This window comes from Bidens hawaiensis, unplaced genomic scaffold, assembly GCF_021521415.1.
Source record: "Bidens hawaiensis isolate Kalapana, Puna unplaced genomic scaffold, B.hawaiensis_p1.1 tig00043825_1, whole genome shotgun sequence".
NCBI classification, from domain to species: domain Eukaryota; kingdom Viridiplantae; phylum Streptophyta; class Magnoliopsida; order Asterales; family Asteraceae; genus Bidens; species Bidens hawaiensis.
The window spans coordinates 104,341-118,764 of record NW_027497773.1 but is presented as its reverse complement, the minus strand read 5'-3'; the positions used below and the strand labels follow the sequence as shown (position 1 = coordinate 118,764).

At 38.8% G+C, this 14,424-nt stretch overlaps 1 pseudogene; it reads left to right on the top strand.

Moving 5' to 3' along the window:
• Positions 1 to 251: 251 nt before the first annotated feature.
• Positions 252 to 821, top strand: LOC143594539 (kirola pseudogene; annotated as a pseudogene).
• Positions 822 to 14,424: the final 13,603 nt, after the last annotated feature.

Below are 14,424 nucleotides of genomic sequence, written 5' to 3'. Positions count from 1 at the left end.
GGCTCCTAGCCGTCGTACTCAGTGTAGTAACTTAATTATGTACTCGGCTCCTAATTAGCATACTTGCCCTAGTATTGGCTAGTATAGTAAGATAATACATTTATACTGAATAGTAGAGTACGTGGTTCATTTATTAATTAGGGGACGTGGAGGTCTATAAATATAGAAGATATAAACAAGTAATTCTCATCCCCGTGTACAAGTTCTATATATATATATAGAGAGAGAGAGAGAGAGAGAGAGAGAGAGAGATGGCATTGAGTGGTAAAAGAGTTGCTCAGATCGAGATCAAGTCGGATGGTGATGTTTTTCACGAGTTATGGAAGGGGAATCCACACCAAGTTCCGAACCTGACCCCGAACACCATCAAAAATTGTAAAACCCATGAAGGTGAAGTTGGAACCGCAGGCTCAGTTCTCATCTGGAACTATTTCCATGGTATGGTATTATATATACGTCTTAATTTCCTTAACTGCTAGTTTTCTTGAAATCAAAGGTTTGGATGATAATATATATATATATATATATATATAATATTTGTGGTTGCAGATGGAAAAGACAGTGTTGCCAAAACACTAATCAAGGACATCAATGAAGAGAAAAAGTCGGTCACCTTTGAGGTTCTTGAAGGAGATCTCCTAGAACCATATAAGACATGTGTTGTACACGTTCACGTAGACAAGCATGGTACAAACCACCTGGTCACATGGACCATCGAGTATGAGAAGCGGAACCCTGATGTTCCTGATCCGGATACCCTCATGGACCTTTATAGGAAGATCACCAAAGACATCGAATCTCACCATCTTCAACAGAACTAAATAATTCAAAATCAAACTCAAATCATGTATGTCACCGGTGGTTATAAGGTGATCTAAATAATTGATTTTGATTATGTTGTCGTGTTTGGAATTTGTGTACGGTTTTAATAAAGTGTTATATTATTAGACCATGTGTAGTCAAAACGCCTCACCCTTAGGCGTTATGCGCCGTGTGGCATTCCCGTCGTCAATTGAGGGTTATGCAAAAAGTGGCGTAGTAGCAAAACGCCATAACTCTCCTTCAAATTTTTAACTTGTGATGAAAATTACCAAACCTGAAATAATGATCAACGAACGTCCCGCTAGAAGACATGATCACCGATATGAACACGGACACGAAACTCTTTCACGAGATCCCACGGTCAACTACATTAAGTTTAGATTATTAAAATCCAACATGCTTATGTTAAAAGAACTATCAATCCAGATAATGACTTGTACATAACGTTTAAAGGTAATACATTATTTTGTCCCATTATGATCATCATATACGTGGGTATCATACGGTTTTCATAGTTCTCAACATTTGTTCCATAAACAAAACAACTCAAAACATCCTTTTATCTAGATAACTTAACCAACTCAAACTCTCCGCTAATTATCTTTTTTTTTTCCTTTTCAATTATCAGCTCCTCCTTTGTATAGTCAAATCCCTCACACCCTTTTGTTACGATTCAACATGTGCACTCGGTTAGGAGTGTAAATATGTGATAAGTCTATAGGTAAAAGTGTGAGAGGTTTACCTCAAAACGGTATGTAAACTTTTAATTAACAAAAATCAAGCTGTTTGGAGCACCGTTTCGAGTTAAGTTTTACATCAATCGATTCCTATTCTCATTCCGATTAAAAGCCCTAAACTATCAATTTGAAATTTGGAAAAAACATAACACCGTTAAGTTGTTTTAACGGGGGTCCAATGAAAACAAATAGTATGAAACTTGAGACCGATGACAGCTACTTTCTAAGCTTGAATTATTATCGGCCAACTGTGTTAAGTTGAGGATTATTAAAATCCAATTTGCCTTTAACAATATTATGTTCAGAAATGAACACCTTAATTTCTACCATGTTGAGTAAAAAACAATTGATAGTAGTTAGTTAGGTACATATAGTTAGTTTGTGTTACTGTTAGCTATAAGGTGTTAAGAGTAAATAAACAGTTATAGTACTTGGTTAGTTAGGTACACTTGGTTTGTTACAGTAAGCCAAGGTTAGTCAAATCTAATATGATATGAAAACGAAATAGAAAAGATTTGTCTCTTCGTTTTAAGACAAAACAAATGACTAAATACGTCATTTTAATATCTTAGAGAGGACGGAGCACCCATATTAATAGGGTGTAAGACTTTCAAATCATATGACAAAATCGTCACTATATTATGTGAGTATGGTGCATGGCTTCATTTTATGGTAAAGGTTTACCTTGAAATCAATTCTTTTTTGAGTATTAAAATGAATTAATAATTAATTTATTACACATTATTATCGCACATAAATACAACCAACCCTTCATCATTTTTATTCATTAAGACCTTTCACCATTTTTATTCATTCAAATCGTCGATGCTAATTTCTTAAACGATGATCCATGGATATTGATCAAACCGCCAAACAATTCCGATTATTATATCTTTTCAAAAGATAGTAGCATACATTTTTTCAAAGATCTAATCTAGCAAGTCAGAGAGTAAGAGCGTTCCTAAAAAACGTTTGACGTGATCGTGAAAAAGGTCATTTAGTTTAAAATTTTGTATTTTAATTTTTTGGCTTGAATTGTTATATTTTATTTTTCTGGTTTTCAGTTCTAGGGTATTGTATTTGTAGATAGGTGCTGCTAATGCTTTCATAGTTTGTAGATACATAAGAATATAAATGAAGTGACGGTGTAAAATTATTCAGTGCATAAGTAGTATTGTAGTACACATGGGTGTAAAATTATTTAGGGTTGAACAAAAAAAATTTTGTTTTTGGTTTAGGTAAAATATTAGACAATACCCTATACAATTAAAAAGATATTTACTATATCATAACATTTTTCGTTTTAATTTTATATTCTGTTTTGTGATTTCTCCCGATACACATACATACCTCTAAAGGATCTTCAACCTTATCGGTTGAAGTGTGAGGTCCAAAATCTAAGTTAAGTGTCGGGTTGTTTAAAAAATCAATACATTTTAAAACTTCAACATGAGTTAATTATTTCATTATCTATTTAAGGATTTAATCTATTAGAATAATTTAAAATATTTAGAGCATTCGTAACAGCAAACCTTTATAAACTGTCACATCAAATTTCAAACTTTTCTATAGAAAAAAAACCCACCTTTTAATACAACAACAAACCTCTACAAACCTATTAAAGTTAATTATATACATGTGTGTGTGTATGTGTATGAGAGATACAGAGAGAAAGAGTGTGTCGCATCATGTTTGTTTGCTGAGGCAAACTTCTCACCCAAGGACTTATCTCCACAATGATAGACTTTGCTTGTCTTGGGTTTGCTGTCCATCACATAGATCCGAACCTACAGAGATGGAGCTTGTTGCGGACGCACTTAGTATCAAGACTGTCGATATAAGCGTAAAGTGTCATTCTTGATATTTTGTCACTGTTTCTTGAAACACTGAGGTTTCATGATTCTAATCAATTTCATTCAAATCGTTAGCTAAGTTTATATTTTAATGTTAAGTTAGCAGTATTTTGTTTTTCAGCTACTTTTATATGGAAGTGCATAAATATCGGTTCTAGAAACCGATTTGAGAGAAATTGGTTTTATACCGAACCGAAGCGTTGGTATATAATTGGGTTGAGATCTTCCATGTGAAATTGGTTTGGAGCCCGTTAGAAGTACCAAATCAAGCCGGTTCCAAACATAACCGGCTTTTTTCTTCTTTATAAAACAGTTTCAAACTGAACTAGTTGGCCTAGAGGTGCACAAACAACCGGTTCCGAGCATGGTCAGGCGGTTCTTAGCTGGAACCGGACCCCACACTACACGAACCCGTGAGTACGGACCAGGTTTTGGCTTTCTCCCTAGAACCGTACCCGGTAACCAGTTTCATTAATACCCGCTCAAAACCTGGCTTAACCTGAAACCCGATAAAAATTCGGCAAATCCGGTCAAATATCCGACCATACCGAAACCACCCGGTTCTTGAGTTTTGTTGACCGTACCTTAAACTGGTTCCAACCGAATCTGGTTCCTGAAAATACCTTGTTTGTGCGCCTCTAGTTTGGCCAAAAACCAGTGTTGACCATGTTTGACCCGAACGGAAATGGTTTGGGCCCAGAACTGATTGCATCATTTAGCACTTTTGAATATGGTTTTATAATCTTATATTCTTGTATTGTAATCGATCCACCATGGCCCAAGCCTAGTCTTAGGCCCATTTTACTATACAAGTAGCCCAATGTTGTGTGGTAGTTTACCCAAAAACACGTTCATCTAATATTCTCATGAATAACATAAACTAGGTTGTTACCTTGCGTGTTGCAGCGGGCTATTCTGTTGACCCAACGTCGTTTTCGTAAGTTGTCGTGAATTCGGTAACGGCTACGTTCTTTACGGTACCAAAACTAAAACCCAAAAAATAATTCATCAAAATAACGTATTTAAAACAAATTAAAAAAAACGAATATCACACCACCTTACGTTTTTGTTGCTTTATTTAGTATGAAATCTATTTTAAAAAAACAAAAATACAAGAAAAACAAAATAGCCTCACTAAGGTTTGAACTAGGGACATACATGTTACAGCAATAAAACACCACCACTATAACAGCTTCCATTTCTATTACTTTCACTACTTCCTAATGAATAAATAGACTTCCTAATGAATAAACAGATTTCTAAACATTAAAAAAATAAGAAACTTAGTGGCTGGGACATGACAGTCACTCATTGGACCAACAATAAAATACTGTAGCTAGAGGTTTCTCCTTATATATAGTATAATTCTATTAAACACCTTGTAAGACACGGTTTTTTACATTCCAATACGGTGTGCATTTGGAACGGGCAGGTAAAGGCTCGGTACCAACAAGAACTACGGCCTTGCCTTTCTGGTACCGACATAAAACCCACCCAATTAGATAGTTCACGCCAAGGGTATCCTGTTCGACATCGGCCTTCTAGCCGTTAACGCCGTTGGACTATTTTTAAAAAAATAAATAACTTTTAAATAATTTACTCTTAGAAATACTAACACCAACTTATAATTTTTTTCACATAATTTATGACATAATATCCTCAATTTCTCGATCTCAGGAAACAACAAAACTTCGAGCCATTTTCCCAAATCCATCCTACGCCAACTACAGCTAACGCCAAAACACGATGATTCTGATGAGACCGAGCCTCCCACGCAAAACAACAAAGAACCCGATGAATCACCAAAGGATATATATGCATCGACCAAGGCGAACGTCTTAATGAGACTAAAACCGTGGTTCGAGAAAGAAGATACATTGGCCAAAGCTTGAAAATAAAGATGTTTCATTTTTGTTCTCGCAACAACTTGTTTAATTTTCTTTTTCAATTTTAAAGAATAAAGTGAAATCGTCGCGTGGACATAATGCGCAAGTGTTGTATGTTTGTGTACAAAGTACCAAATATATAATGATAAATATGCTCAATTAATGTCGAAAGTACAAAATACATGTAACACAAGTACACAACATACTTAGCATTTCTTTACCCGTTTAGAGAAGGAAAACCAAAAGGACGTACCTAGCATTCTTTTGTCGTTTAAAACAAAAATATGTACGTAGCATTTACATTGTTAATGGTGACAAGTCTTATTCTTTAAATTGACGAATCTAAAAACTTTTGAGAAATGATGAGGATATAACGGTGTCACACCCTCAAAATCCACTAACGGAGTTTTACGTCAGAGGTTGTGAACTAACAGGATCGGAATCATTAGTTATAATCAAACCATAAAACAAAGTTTCAAAACCATGAAAACATTTTACGAGTAATTAAATGCGGAAGCGTAAAACCATAGAAACAAATGTTGCGTCACGCAGGACGACTTAAAACCCAATGATAACAGTTTAAAATAAGTTTGCATAAATAAAAATGTTTCAAGCAATGCATGATCCTAAACCGCACGCCCGCCTCGGCTACCTGAGAATAACATACTAAAAGTGTCAACACAAGGTTGGTGAGTTCACAAGTTTAAATAAAAATAAAGCGTTTAGCGTTTGCGTTCAGCGTTTTGCGTTAAGCGTTTTGCGTTACAGCGTTTTGCGTTACCAGATAGTGTTATGTCAATTATATATCTATAGGTAGCTAGCCTATAAAACAAGTATCACTAAGTGTTTGACACCGAAGCTGACTATTTATCATTTGCCTTGCCACCAGGTCATCCAGACCATGGTATGTGTTTAGCCAAGATTACACCCGCTCGACCTCCAGTCGAGTTTAGCGTTGGGTGGGGTTTGTCAAACCCAGTAGTACTACTCAACAGTGACTCGCTATTATCCAAATATTAACCGGTTCGATGTGAATGAAGGACTTTAGTTAACGCGTTTGCCACTTAGTCTTTACAAGTGATATATAATCTATATTAACAAAATCTTAAATGCGTTTCGGAGTATGTTATCTCCCCCAAGAAAAAAGCGTTTAAAAAGTTTAAAAGGGGAAAGTGAAACTCACTGTTTGCGAAGAAATTCCCAAATTAAATCACCAAGATGCGCGTCACAGAAAAACTCTCTCTAGCGTTCTAAAACAACAAAGAGATTTTTCTAAGTGTCGGAATATTATCGAGTCTCTAGACTCGGCACATAATACCTATGCACATAACATGTTTCGTGTTTCGTTTGTGAATCGTGTGTGACTTTAACAAGTGTATTTGTGATACGTTACATGTGTAAGCAATTATATACGTGTCATGTATTCATAAAGTACATCACTAGCAATTACTCCCCGTAAAGGCAATTTGGTCAACACATAACAATTAACTAGCAATTATTCCCCATGAGGGCAATTTGGTCAAATCATGACAATCAATTAGCAATTATTCCCCGCAAGGGCATTTTGGTCAAAACATAACAATTATATAGCAAGTATCATGTTTCATGCATTTTCACACAATTCAGCAGCTAGTTTCACCGAGACAGAAATTCTACTTGAAAGATTGTACTATTCCACCTATCATAGCATCTCAATTAATTTACCAAAAATCATCACAGAAGCACATATGTCTTAGGTTTTCAGAACATATTTTATTATATTTTTATTCCACATAGGTTTCTCACAATCATCAAATCATTACAGCAAACTCATAACAGTCAAATTCATGCGCAACAGAATGTTATTTGACATTCCCGTTAAACGAAAAATCCAATAAATGCAAGACCACTTGGGTTAGGTTCCTAACTCAATAAGTCAACTTCCAGAAGTGGAACCAACCCAATTGGTCTCGTAGTTCATGAGATATAACATTTACAAAACAACCAAACAGCAGGTCTAACAGCTCAGCTTTGCACAACGTTTTTGTAAAATCATAAAAGTTAACCTTTACTTGTCCAAAAATTACAAATTTATATTCTTTAGAAACTAGACTCAACCTAGTTTGCTGCAGTATCAATAATCTCAACCAATTTCACATCTACACCTCGTTACAGTCAATTAAACATTAATAACACAATCTGTCCAGAAACTGTTTGCTTCCAAACTCAACATATTAACTATCTATGGACCATCATGCATTCATATAACACTCTAGACTCCATAATCACTATCGCATGTTCAGCTCCTTCTGTTCGTAGATATGTTGGAGACTCTTGTGGTCGGTGTAAATGGTAAACTTGGTACCGTACAAGTAATGCCTCCATATCTTAAGGGTAAACACCACAGCTCCGAGTTCCAAATCATGGGTCGCGTAGTTTTTCTCGTGAACCCGTAGTTGTCGAGAGGCATAAGCTATAACCTTCTCGAGTTGCATTAGCACACAACCGAGACCTTGTATTGATGCGTCACAGTGTACCTCAAAATTTTCCGTTCCCTCGGGGAGGGCTAGAATAGGGGCGCTGCAGAGTTTGGTTTTCAACAGTTGAAAAGCGGATTCTTGCGCGTCACCCCAATTGTACTTAGTGCCTTTGTGAGTCAAAGCGATGAGGGGTTGAGCAATCTTTGAAAATCCCTCGATGAAACGCCGGTAGTAGCCGACCAGTCCTAGGAATTGCCGCACCTCAGTCTGAGTCTTAGGTGCTTCCCAGTTTTTGATGGCCTCTACCTTACCGGGATCGACATGGATACCATTCTCGTTGATCACATGTTATAAAAAGTGAACTTCGCGAAGCCAAAATTCGCATTTCGAGAGTTTTGCGTACTGTTCCTTCTTCAATAATTCCAGAATTAACCTCAAGTGTTCTTCATGGTCAGCTTCGTTCTTGGAGTAGACGAGAATATCATCAATGAAAACAATCACAAACTTGTCGAGGTACGCCTTGCATACTCGATTCATGAGATCCATAAATACGGCTGGTGCGTTGGTTAGTCCAAAAGGCATAACCGAAAACTCGTAGTGACCATACCGTGTTCTGAAAGCCGTCTTTGAGATATCTTCTTCGCGCCCTCTTAGTTGGTAATAACCAGATCGCAGATCGATCTTCGAGTAGTAACTCGATCCTTGAAGCTGGTCAAACAAATCATCAATTCGAGGTAAAGGATAACGGTTCTTGACCGTCACCTTGTTCAACTCCCGGTAGTCGATACACATTCGGAAAGTCCCGTCCTTCTTTCGGACAAACAAGACAGGGGCTCCCCATGGTGATGAGCTAGGTCGGATAAAACCCTTATCCAACAAATCTTGCAACTGAGTGGACAGTTCCTGAAGCTCCGCCGGTGCGAGCCGATACGGGGCTCGTGCTATGGGTGCTGCACCGGGTGTCAACTCGATTTGGAATTCGACTTGACGAATAGGAGGGAGTCCAGGAAAATCCTCCGGGAAGACTTCCGGAAAATCTCGCACAATCGGTATATCTTCAATTCGCTTCTCCTCCGCGGGTTTCTCAACAATCTGCGCCAAAATTGCCGGATGACCCTTTCGTAGATACTTCTGCGCCTTCAAAAGGGTAATGACGCTGGTGGTCATGCCGCTTCTCTCGCCCCGGATCGAAATGATCTCGCCAGAAGGGGTAGTAATGTGGACTATCTTGTCGTGACATATAATCTCCGCTCGGTTCTCGGATAACCAGTCCATGCCGACCACGACATCGAAACTACTAAGCGTAAAAGGAATAAGGTCGATATCAAAGACATGACCTGACAGTTTTAACTTACATCTCGCAAGTACATGAGTCGTTACTATTGTCTTACCGTCAGCTAATTCAACAGGAAACTTAGCATCTAACGGAGTTGGAGTTAAGTCTAAGAGTTGGCTAAAGGCTTTCGACACAAAACTCCTATCAGCTCCAGTGTCAAACAATACAGAAGCAAAACAATCGTTCACAGGGAACTTACCAGTCACCACGTACAGATCATTGCGGGCTTGTCCCGACCCAATTACAAAAGCTCTTCCTTTGCCATTGCTTCCACCACTACTGCCACTTCCATTACCTCCGTTGTTGTCGTTCTGTTTCAGCTTGGGACAATCTTTCCTGAAATAACCTTCCTGCCCACATTCGAAACATCCCTTCGTCGTCATAGGTGGTTTAGGAGCACCCTTTGCCGCAAGGTCTCCTCTACATTCCTTCGCCTGGTGACCCATCTTTCCGCATCTTTGACACTTGACACGGTCACACGGGCCAACATGATGATAGTTGCACCTATTGCACTTCGGATATTTCCCAGCATATCCGCTCGAACCCTGCCCGCTACCGTTGTTATTGTTGTTGTGATTCTGATTTTTGAAGCTTCGAGTGAATTCGGGCTTGCGGTAGTGTTGTTGCTGTGGGAGGTTCGAGGATGAGGATCTGGTGTTGTCGAACTTTCTCTTTCCGCTGTTCGGGTTGCTGTTGCTGTTGTTGTCATTACTCGGGTTGTCACGGACTTTAGCGGTTGAACCCCTAGGTGGTAACGCACCTTAGGTCACAGCTTGATCCGTTAGTTTGTGAGCTAAACGGGTCGCTTGTTGAATCGTGGCTGGTCTGGAAGACGTCACCATGCCCTGAATCTGCGGTGCTAACCCATCAATATACATTTCAATCCTCTTACTCGGCGGATCCACCATCCACGGACACATCACAGCTAACTCGTGAGAACGGGTAGTGTAGACTTCGATTTCTGAGCCCACCATCTTCAGTGACCAAAATTCTGACTCTAACTTCGAAATCTCCTCTCTCGGACAGTACTCCTCTCGCATCATGTTCTTGAACTCCTCCCAGTTCATCGCGTTAGCCAGTTCCAATCCAAGGATCTGCACGTTCGAATTCCACCAAGTGACGGCAGAATCCTCCAGTGTTCCAGCAGCGAATTTGACCCTACTGGCAGGGGGACAATTACACATTTCAAATGCCGACTCGGCCTTCTCAGCCCAACGCAGGAAGCCTATAGCTCCCTCGGTGCCCTTAAACGAACTGGGCTTGCAGTCAAGGTAATTCTTGAAAGTACACGTTCCAGTTGGACCTCCAGCTTGATTCTGAACGTGTGCGGCTAGAGCGGCCGCCGCATGGTCGTTCAGCAGAGTTTGGAGTTCAGCTGCAGTCAAGTTGATGTTACCACGTCCGTGTCCAGCGTTTCTTCCAGCCATTTCCTAGAATCACAGTATAAAATGTTAAACATGAATTTTTCTTTCATATACAACACACCATACATGTAATAAAAAGATAGGTAAGAAAGAAATAAGAAACAACATCACATCGCAACCATATATTAATCTAATTAATAATTCATGATTAAAACCATTGTATTCGCTACAAAGTATTTCCAATCAATCCTTAAAATCATAGAAAATAATAGTTTGGATGGAGACAACCCCTCCATCTAGGTGTCATCATCGCTAGATGTCATCATCTGAGGACACCTCTGAGTGTGCCTCCTCCTCAGCCGGTTCTTCCTCCGGTTCTTCTTCTTCGGGTTCCTCCTCGGGATCTTCCTCGGGATCCTCCTCAGGCTCCTCTTCGGGATCTGCCTCAGGCTCGGCCTCAGGTTCTGCCTCAGCTTCGGCTGCGTTCTGAGCAAGTTGCATTTGTAAGACATCGCAACGCTCTAAAGCTATCTCGGTTCGGGTCCTTGCTACTTGGAGTTGCTCTTGCAAGTCTATCATCTCGGCTTGCATCTTTCTCATAATCTTCATCTGTTGATCACTAGCCTCTTGCATTTCCTTCATTGCCGCTGCCATGCGGGCAATTTCCTCCTTAGTCTCGGTTCCGTCTTTTAACAGTCCGGAAACGTTCGCTCTCGTATAGCGCATGTAACCCACATCACGCTCCAAACAAGAAACAACAGCTGCGAGAACTCTCTCTACAAGTTCGGTTATGGGTGGTAGGGTGTTGGGATAAGCAGGGTGGTTCGGGTGAGGTAACGGGGGAACTTGTTCGCGATAGACCATACGTCTGATCATGTTAGGGTACCAATCCCAGCTAATGTCGTTTTCGTATATGCCTCCGGATAGGCGGTACCTCTTCGGTGCGGGAGCTTCGAGTTCCGGGACTACACGGGGTGGCGATGCGGTAGGTAACTGCGGTTCCTTCTCGTGAACATGAGTCGTCGGATCAGATGATGATGAGGGTGGCGGCGTCGACATTCCTACAGGTAAGCCGTGTATGCGCGCGCGTATGCGTGAAAGAGGTAAAGAGATAAGATAACAAAGACTACACAAATCTATGCAGTGCGTATCATTATAACTAATGGGTCGTCGCGGTTATAGTCTAGTATGCATGTAGCTTCTAGTTCGCTATAACCAATGGCTCTGATACCAATCTGTCACACCCTCAAAATCCACTAACGGAGTTTTACCGTCAGAGGGTGTGAACTAACAGGATCGGAATCATTAGTTATAATCAAACCATAAAACAAAGTTTCAAAACCATGAAAACATTTTACGAGTAATTAAATGCGGAAGCGTAAAACCATAGAAACAAATGTTGCGTCACGTAGGACGACTTAAAACCCAATGATAACAGTTTAAAATAAGTTTGCATAAATAAAAATGTTTCAAGAAATGCATGATCCTAAACCGCACGCCCGCCTCGGCTACCTGAGAATAACATACTAAAAGTGTCAACACAAGGTTGGTGAGTTCACAAGTTTAAATAAAAATAAAGCGTTTAGCGTTTGCGTTCAGCGTTTTGCGTTAAGCGTTTTGCGTTACAGCGTTTTGCGTTACCAGATAGTGTTATGTCAATTATATATCTATAGATAGCTAGCCTATAAAACAAGTATCACTAAGTGTTCGACACCGAAGCTGACTGTTTATCATTTGCCTTGCCACCAGGTCATCCAGACCATGGTATGTGTTTAGCCAAGATTACACCCGCTCGACCTCCAGTCGAGTTTAGCGTTGGGTGGGGTTTGTCAAACCCAGTAGTACTACTCAACAGTGACTCGCTATTATCCAAATATTAACCGGTTCGATGTGAATGAAGGACTTTAGTTAACGCGTTTGCCACTTAGTCTTTACAAGTGATATATAATCTATATTAACAAAATCTTAAATGCGTTTCGGAGTATGTTATCTCCCCCAAGAAAAAAGCGTTTAAAAAGTTTAAAAGGGGAAAGTGAAACTCACTGTTTGCGAAGAAATTCCCAAATTAAATCACCAAGATGCGCGTCACAGAAAAACTCTCTCTAGCGTTCTAAAACAACAAAGAGATTTTTCTAAGTGTCGGAATATTATCGAGTCTCTAGACTCGGCACATAATACCTATGCACATAACATGTTTCGTGTTTCGTTTGTGAATCGTGTGTGACTTTAACAAGTGTATTTGTGATACGTTACATGTGTAAGCAATTATATACGTGTCATGTATTCATAAAGTACATCACTAGCAATTACTCCCCGTAAGGGCAATTTGGTCAACACATAACAATTAACTAGCAATTATTCCCCATGAGGGCAATTTGGTCAAATCATGACAATCAATTAGCAATTATTCCCCGCAAGGGCATTTTGGTCAAAACATAACAATTATATAGCAAGTATCATGTTTCATGCATTTTCACACAATTCAGCAGCTAGTTTCACCGAGACAGAAATTCTACTTGAAAGATTGTACTATTCCACCTATCATAGCATCTCAATTAATTTACCAAAAATCATCACAGAAGCACATATGTCTTAGGTTTTCAGAACATATTTTATTATATTTTTATTCCACATAGGTTTCTCACAATCATCAAATCATTACAGCAAACTCATAACAGTCAAATTCATGCGCAACAGAATGTTATTTGACATTCCCGTTAAACGAAAAATCCAATAAATGCAAGACCACTTGGGTTAGGTTCCTAACTCAATAAGTCAACTTCCAGAAGTGGAACCAACCCAATTGGTCTCGTAGTTCATGAGATATAACATTTACAAAACAACCAAACAGCAGGTCTAACAGCTCAGCTTTGCACAACGTTTTTGTAAAATCATAAAAGTTAACCTTTACTTGTCCAAAAATTACAAATTTATATTCTTTAGAAACTAGACTCAACCTAGTTTGCTGCAGTATCAATAATCTCAACCAATTTTCATATTTACACCTCGTTACAGTCAATTAAACATCAATAACACAATCTGTCCAGAAACTGTTTGCATCCAAACTCAACATATTAACTATCTATGGACCATCATGCATTCATATAACACTCTAGACTCCATAATCACTATCCATGCACATCAATTACACCTTACATACATGATTAGGGTTTTTGTTTGAACTCAAATCAAAGACACAAGCAATTAACATGTAACAATATCCAATCTAGTTATCAAATCATCATCAATACATCATCCAATCAAACAAAATCATATGAACACAAAACCATATAAAAATCGGCAGCTAGGGTTTGTAATTAACCCAATAAAAGTCAAGATTAAGTATAAAGGATGCATAGGATAATCGATTATACCTTCCTAGCACCTAATTCTTCAATCAAAGGCTTGAAATTTGTTGTATGTATGTGTGTGTATGTCGACGGCAGCCAAGGTCACCAAGGGGGGAGTCCGATCGGGATTTAGGGAGAAGAGAAAAGAATAAGTTAGGGTTTAGTTTTAGTATTATTTATAATAATTATATGTTACACTCAAGTCCCTCCACTTTCAATTGTTGTTTTTTTAACTTAAATAACTAGTTTACATCTTGAGTTAACGTTTATAACCATGTTATCACACAACACATAAGTCTAACACATAATTATCACATAATTACTGTTTTGACGTTTTTCGTTTATTCACCAATCATTTGCGTCAACTCGTTTGCGTTTCGGTGCAATTCCCGAAAGACTACACATGTAGTAAGTGTTAAGCGTCATTTAAACCCTAGTTTAAATGTAATGAAGTGTGCGTTATAGATTCAATGATCTTAAGTTTGAATTGACGGATTTGAGTTAACGGAGTTAACCTGAAATTGACGATTGTCACAAACGGGTTCGTGGGGCTAAGCTGGCATTAAGTCGTAAATAATCAGGTACATGCCTTTATTTTTCCAGGCAATCATCAATAA